This window comes from Humulus lupulus, chromosome X (assembly GCF_963169125.1).
Source record: "Humulus lupulus chromosome X, drHumLupu1.1, whole genome shotgun sequence".
NCBI lineage: Eukaryota > Viridiplantae > Streptophyta > Magnoliopsida > Rosales > Cannabaceae > Humulus > Humulus lupulus.
The window spans coordinates 147,446,975-147,455,353 of NC_084802.1; positions in this window are offsets into that span (position 1 = coordinate 147,446,975).

The following is an 8,379-nucleotide window of genomic DNA, read 5'->3' on the forward strand; positions in this document are numbered from 1 at the left end:
ACTCATCCCAAGCATTCCAAGAACTCATAACCCAAGCTCATGCAACCCAAATCTCAAAGTCTACCATAGTTAACCCTAAACCCAGAAATTCAGTCAAACATCAAAGTTAAAGACTTAGAATTCATACCGTGGATGGAAATTCGACCTTGAGTTCAACCCTAGACCTCCTTAGCTTGCTTCTCCTCAACCTTGGCCTGAATTCCCCTAAAATCCCCATCAATTCAGCTTAAATACACAGCTCAAACCAGTCAAACCCTAAAACTAAAATTTCTAAAAACTTACCTCAATTTTTGATGTGTTCTTGCTAATCCCTTGCCAATATTCAAGTCTAGCTTAGGATCCTTGATGCTCAGCCTACCCTAGCTCTCCTCTGAGGTTAACTCCATGAAAAATGAAGGGAAATGGTGGGAGAGCCACAAACCGTTCCTTTGAAACAAAACCCCTCTGTTTTTCTCTTTTTTCTTTTTCTTCCTTTTTCTTTCTTTTCCACAGCCTTATAACTCTTTTCTACCAATCCTACTAAGTATAAAGTTTCATTTAACCTATCTCTAAGAAGTCCAATGACCAAAATGCCCTCCTTATTAATTCTAGACCCCTTTGTCCATGTAGGGCCATTTTAGTCATTTTACCCAATTCCCACTAATTCCTCGAGTGTCTCTAATAATTTCCCGCTTGCTACCCAGTACCTGGTTAATCACCAAATATATATATATTCCTCATCACCAAAATTAACCTCAATAAATATTCTCTAAATTCCCAATTAAACTCCCCAGGCTTAACCCAAGCCGGTTATAAATTCCCGCTTTGACTTTTCCGCTAATCCGCTCATTCTAGGATCGTCTCGAGTCACAGATCACAGATATCAATACAGTTGTGTCCAAAATGGCCAAAATTACAATTATGCCCTTTCCACACAATTAGGGCCTACATGCATACTAATACACATAGTCATGCATCTCAAATAGTCAAATAGTCATATAACATGCTTTAAATCATAATCATGCATTTAACTCATTAAAGTCACACACATAAATCCCATTATGCCCTCCAGGCACACTAATCAAGGCCCTTAAACCTTATTAGCGAATTTGGGTCTTTACAACTATCCCCTCCTAATGAAAATTTCATCCTCAAAATTTACTTGAAAAACTTGGGATACCGCTCCCGCATATCCGACTCCAGTTCCCACGTCGCCTCTTCAACCTTGCTATTCCTCCACAATATTTTAACCAAGGCGATGGTCTTGTTCCTCAAGACTTTGTCCTTTCTATCAAGGATCTGAACAGGCTTTTCCTCATATGCTAAATCCTGATCCAACTCCAAGTTCTCATAGCTCAACACATGAGTAGTATCCGATACATACTTCCGGAGCATGGATACATGAAACACGTCATGAACCCCTGATAGAGCTGGAGGCATTGCTAACCTATAAGCCACCTCCCCAACTCGCTCTAAAACCTCAAAGGGGCCAACAAACCTGGGACTTAGCTTGCCCCAAAAGCCAAATCGTTTTACTCCTCTCAGGGGTGAAACCCTGAGGAATACATGATCACCGACCTGAAATTCCACGCTCCTACATCTCTGATCTGAAAACTCTTCTGGAGACTCTGGGAGGCGAGCATACGAGCTCTAATTTTCTCAAGTGCTTCATTGGTCCTCTGAACCATCTCAGGACCTAAATACCTTCTCTCACCTGCCTTATCCCAATGTATCGGTGATCTGCACTTTCTTCCATACAGCATCTCATACGGAGCCACTCCGATAGTCGCCTGATAACTATTATTGTACTAGAAGTCAATCAGAGGGAGATACCTACTCCAAGATCCCCCAAAATCCAACACACAAGCTCATAACATGTCCTCCAATATCTGAATCATCCTCTCAGACTATCCATCTATCTGAGGATGATAAGCGGTACTAAACTGAAGCTGTGTGCCCATTTCCTTCTATAGGCTCTCCCAAAACTTGGAAGTGAAAGTGGGGTCTCTGTCGGATACTATCGACCTCGGAGCCCCATGAAGTCGAACAATCTCCTTCACATATGGCTCTGCATACTGCTCCACTGTATAAGTTGTCCTCACAGGCAAGAAATGGGCGAACTTAGTATACCTGTCCACAATCACCCACACCGAGTCATGCTGACCTACAGTCTTCGGCAATCCCACCACAAAGTCCATGGCAATATCCTCCCATTTCCACTCGGGATTCCCTAGAGGCTGTAATAACCCTGCTGGCCTCTGATGTTCAGCCTTAATCTATTGACAGGTTAAGCATCTAGCCACATAGTCCACCACATCCCTCTTCATGCCTGACCACCAGTACAAAACTTTTAAGTCATGGTACATCTTCGTAGAACCTAGGTGCAAAGAGTAGGGAGTGGTATGAGACTCGTCCAGAATCTCTCGCCGAATGTCTGATCAATTGGAACACAAATCCGTCCCTTGTACTTCAATAAACCCATCTCAGAGATAGAGAAGTCCTTAGTTGATCTAGTTAGGACATTCTCTCTACGTTCAGCTTACTGGGGATCCATTCCCTGTGCTTCCCTAATCCTCTCAAGGAGCGTTGACTGAAGAGTAATGTTGGCTAACCTACCAACCACTAACTCTATACCTGCTTTGGTCATCTCTTCCGCTAATCTGTCAGATATCTGCCTCGAACTATACAACTGTCCTAGGCCCCTCCGGCTCAATGCATCAGCTACTACATTAGCCTTCCCAGGATGGTACAGGATATCACAATCGTAATTCTTTACCAACTCTAGCCACCGCCTCTGGTGCATATTCAAGTCCTTCTGGGTAAAGATATACTTTAAACTTTTTTGATCGGTGTATATCTCGCATCTTTCACCATACAGATAGTGTCTCCAAACCTTAAGTGCGAATACCACTGCAGGTAACTCCAGATCATGTGTGGGATATCTCTACTCATACTCCTTTAATTGTCTCGATGCATAAGCTATCACTTTCCCAGCCTGCATCAACACACATCCCAGACCCTGTCTAGAAGTGTCACAATAGACCACAAACTTCTCATTATCTGTCGGCAGGCTCAGCACTGGTGCAGTAATCAATCGCCGCTTCAACTCTTTAAAGCTGTTCTCACATCGATCTGTCCACACATACTTGGTCTTCTTTCTCGTCAACTCTGTCAATGGAGTAGCAATTTTGGAGAACCCCTCTACAAACCGCCGGTAGTAACCTGCTAGTCCCAGGAAACTTCTAACCTCAGGAACACTGCTTGGTCTAGGCCAATCTCTCACTGCTTCTATCTTACTTGGGTCGACCAGTAACCCATCCTTACTGATAATATGGCCCAGAAATGTAAATTGCGATAACCAGAACTCGCACTTGATAAACTTAGCATATAACTTATGCTCTCTCAGCCGCTGCAACACCAGGCGCAGATGATGCTCATGCTCTGTCTCTGACTGGGAGTACACTAGAATATCATCAATAAATACAATCACAAACTTATCCAGATAATCTTTGAAAATTATGTTCATCAAATCCATAAATGATGCTGGGGCATTGGTTAATCCAAAGGACATAACCAGAAAATCGTAATGCCCATACCGCGTCCGAAAAGCAGTCTTTGGTACGTCCTCTTCTTTGATCCTCAACTGATAATAGCCTGATCGGAGATCAATCTTTGAAAACACTGTACTCCCCTGAAGCTGATCAAATAAATCGTTAATCCTAGGCAATGGATACTTGTTCTTGATGGTCAACTTATTCAACTCCCTGTAGTCAATGCACATCCTGAGCGATCCATCCTTTTTCTTAACAAATAACACTGGAGCACCCCATGGCGAGAAACTCGGTCTGATAAACCCCAAATCCAGTAGCTCCTATAACTGAATCTTCAATTCCTTTAACTCTACCAGAGCCATTCTGTAAGGTACCTTGGACAATGGCTCTGCTCCCGGAACCAACTCTGTGACGAACTCAATCTCCCGCTGTGGCGGCAATCCTGGCAGATATGTTGGAAACAGGTCTGGAAACTCATAGACCACTCTGGTTTCATTCGGTCCCACTACTGCCACCTTAGAGGAATCTACAACACTCGCTAGGAATCCTATGCAACCCTCCTGCATCAGGTCTCTAGCCTTTAGTGCTGAGATCATAGGCACCCGCGGTCCATTCACCGTCCCCACAAACACAAAGGGTACCTCGCCTTCTGGTTCAAAAGTCACCATTCGTCGCTTACAGTCAATTGTTGCTCCATACCTCGTTAACCAATCCATCCCTAGTATCATGTCAAAATCTTCCATATCTAGTTCAACCAGGTCAACAAACAATTCCCTACCATCTATTACTACTGGTAATGCTCTAACCCATCTCCTAGAGACTACCACTTCTCCTGTTGGCAATAAAGTCTGAAAACCCCTAGCATACAAAATACTAGGCCTACAAAGCTGATCAATCACCCTAGCAGATACAAATGAGTGAGTAGCCCCAGAATCAATCAATGCAGTATACAAAGAACCAGCGCTAAAAATATGACCTGTCACAACTGAGGGACTGGTCTCCGCCTCAGTCTGAGTCAAAGTGAATACCCTAGCAGGAGCGAGGCTGTCTCCCTGCTTTGGCTCCTCTTTCTTAGCTTTTGGGCAGTCTTTCTTCAAATGATTGGTGCTCCCACAAATAAAACATGCCCTGGTCCGGCACTCACCTTGATGTCGTCGCCTGCATCGCGGACACATCGAAAAGCTCCTCCAGTTGTCATTTCCGCCCTGACGGCCACCAATAGAACCGCGAACCCTCCTATCAGAACCATAAGGAACAAATGAATCTGGTGCTCTTCTTTTCTGCTCATTGGGACCACTGCCACGACTAGGCCCAGAAGAAGGAGGCACCGTCCTCCTGGTATCGCACCTAGCAACGCTATCCTTCCAGATCTGATCCTCAGCCCTCTCTGCAGTAAGGGCTTTATCCTCTACCTGGGCATAGGTGGTAGTCTCCAAGTTTAAGGTAATACTCACATCGCGGGCGATCATCACATTCAATCCCCGTATAAACCTATCTCTCCTGGCCGCATCAGTCGGCACTAAATCTGGCGCAAACTTCGCCAATCTGTCAAATCTCAGGGCGTACTCAATGACTGATAACCTGCTCTGAGTCAGGTTGATAAAATCATCAACCTTCGCCGCTCGAACTGCTACACTGTAGTATTTCTCATTAAAAATGCTCTTAAAATCTTCCCAAGTCATAGTTGCAGTATCCCTTCGCTGCCTTACTACATCCCACCATATTCGTGCATCATCTCTAAGCATATAGCTAGTAGCAGCCTGCTCTAATTCTCTATAGGGGTTACCTTGGCCGACTCAACTCGGTCTGGGTCAGGATGCTGCCCATCTTCAGGAGCTCTTCTCTTGCGCATCAGCGACGCCACCTCTTCTTCCCCTTTGGTGTCTTCAACGGTAGGGAAAACTTCCTAAGGAGGAGGGAGCTCGGGGGCCGGACCTCTGGCTCTGATGGCCAATGTTTGATCTTTACAGATCATATTATAGGCCACCATGGTAGCATCATTAACTACCATTAAGAACTTTTTCTCATTTGAAGGAATACAAGACAATGTCTCGTACTAACCTCCAAGGGTTTCATATCGCTCTGTCCTCTTGTATATAGTTGCACAAAGAAGCAACTCAGTTAGAAGGGTTAAACTTAATAAAAAATGTATTCACATATGAAATTCAAAGAGTTAGGAAAATTATGAGGACGATTGAAGTACCGGTGAGTGCAGTTCTTCAAACCATTTGACATAAAGAAATTAATCTTTATAGTCATTTAAGTGGCTAGGGAGGTCGATGACCAAGTTCGTGTTGGGAAATCGAGTGATGTAGTAGAAACCATCTCCTTGCCCTTTCTGTTCAGGGTTGGCTTTGAGGTAGAAAAAATACATGATGTCACCCGAGGTGGGGACCTCCCACTCGTGCTTCAAAAATAGATATTCCAGCCCCGGCAAAAGTCGATATGAGTTTGTGGGGAGCTGGAATGGAGCCAGTTCAACATAGTTTAAAAAGTCTACGAAGTACTGGTCCAAAGGGAGGAAAGCACCTGCTTTCAGGCGCTCATCACTCCAGGCTCCGAAATCATCCTGAAGTAGGGCGTAGCTCCGCCCTCCTTCCAGCGGAGGTCGTGCAACAAGCCCATCGGGTCCCATTTCAATCTTGTGGCTCAACAAAGTCTTGTTCACTTTTCCTTCAGTTGTTATTACAGACACGATGTGCTCGGCTTCAGAAAAGGTGTCACTGTCGACTACGGTGTCCCTGTCCGCCACTGTGCCAAAGTGGGGAATGGAGGTTTTGGGCACATCGTGTCTTGCCTAAGAAATGGAGCTCAACCTCCTTCCCCTTCCTCTTGCCTTGAGAAGAGGAGCTCGTGATGGTTTTCTTTTGATGGGCCATGATCTAGCTCGCCTAACGACGAAGCAGCCTGTTAGTGGCGACCTAAAATAAAGTCTAGCTATGGAGATAAAGGTTCAGTGACTCTAGGGTTTTAATTTAGTTTATTTAGCCTAGAATATATGTGTTATCCCTAAAATTTTAGTTTGACGACGTTTTAATCAGAAGTGACAAGTGGCAATGTATGGTTATCAAGTGGCACATTAATGTTCAATAAATGTGTTGACCAAGGGAAGTGCAAAGGTTAGAATATGACCTACAGAGTCGTCATGTCACTCGTCGGAAGAACATTGGCCGAGAAGATGGTTTTACCTTCTCAAGAAGTGGATTACATGACCAGGTAAGAATTTACCTGGTCAGGAAGTGATTTACCCGACTATGTATGACTTCACCTGGTCAGGGAGTGTTTTACCCGACCAGCTACATCAGAAGGGAGATTCACTCGACCAGTTACATCAGATGCAAGTAATAGAGATGACTAGCTATGTTAAAAAGAAGTATTAGCCGACCAGCTACATCAAGAAGAAGATCTAGCCAACCAGCTATGTTACATTTAAAGACTGTAGTCGATCGAGAATGTCAGAATCTCAGGAGTTAACTGCCCAGTAACTTTTCTACGAATCTCAGTAACAACTTCAACCAGAATCCTCCGTAAATACCACGAGAATCTCTTAGATATTCTGATGTGATAGCCATATTGTTGTATTTTGAATTTTTTTATTACATTGTTAATTAAAGTTGGACATTTCTTGTACGATCCATGGGCCTATAAATAGAGAGCTTGTGGGATCATTTAGAGGATCTGATCTTTTGGAGACTTTTAGACTCTCTAATTTTAAGACTTTGGGACTATTACTTGGGGCATTCTTGGGGCATTTTCTGAGAGAGCTTAGAGAGAGAAACTTTGTATTTTTTTACTTATACTTAAGAAACTCAGTTGACTTAGGTTAATCTGATATTAAGTGTAGGTACATATATAACAACCCAAAGTGGATTAGGCTATAACCAACAAATTGGGGCTGAACCACTATAAAATTGGTCATGTCGTTTTATTTTTATTTGTTCAAGGCTATTATGTTTATTGTCATTTTTGTGTCTACTCGCAGTTGGCCAAAATCGTGGTCAACATTTTTGGTGCTTTCGTTGAGAGCCTGAATAGAAGAAACACATTACCATCCTACCATTATGGCACCCAAGAAGACCAATGCATCAACTACAAATGGAACTATTAGCCCAGAAGGTCCTGCACCTGAGTACCCTAACACTGAGCCCAGGGTCACTCTCGAGGAAGAGATGATGCAATTCAATGCCTGGACGGAGTCTTCCATTGAAGAAATGGCCAAGCAGAAGGTTGCATTCGAGCAAAAAAAATGGGATATTGATTCCAGAAGTGCAGAGATCATATGACAGCAGGAGGAAGCACTCACTCTAGAAGCGACTACCCAGTTGGCCTACGCCAACGCTTAAGATACAACATGAGTAGCTGCCTAAGGAGCACAAAACGACAATGCTGGTCAAAAGTCCCCTGCTGGGAGGGCAGATTCTCGGGGACTAGACTAAAGTTGAAGCAATCATACTGGTCGAGCAGATGATGGCGTCCGCTCTAGAACTACGTCAACACAAAGGGAGAATTCTAGAACTCCTTCCAGAAGCCACTGTTCAGAAACCTCCTGATCAGGAAGTAATTGGTTCAGTATTAACAAAACCCCATCTGGGAATAACAAAAGTAGAGCTCCTTGAGATAAGAAAAATCCCCAATACAAAGATGGCTATGGTCGAGAAGAGGCTGATAGTCATCAAACTGACCGGTCAAAGGAAAAAGAGGGCAACAACAAATGAGAAGGAGGAAGAGACTGCCTGGGTTGTTTTGAAAAGATGCCACTACATCTTGACCAGCAGGATAGTGGGAAGGACCAGGTTTTGCGTAGTAACCCTTCTAAAAAATTAAAAAGTATGGTGTTCGACCGGTTAGG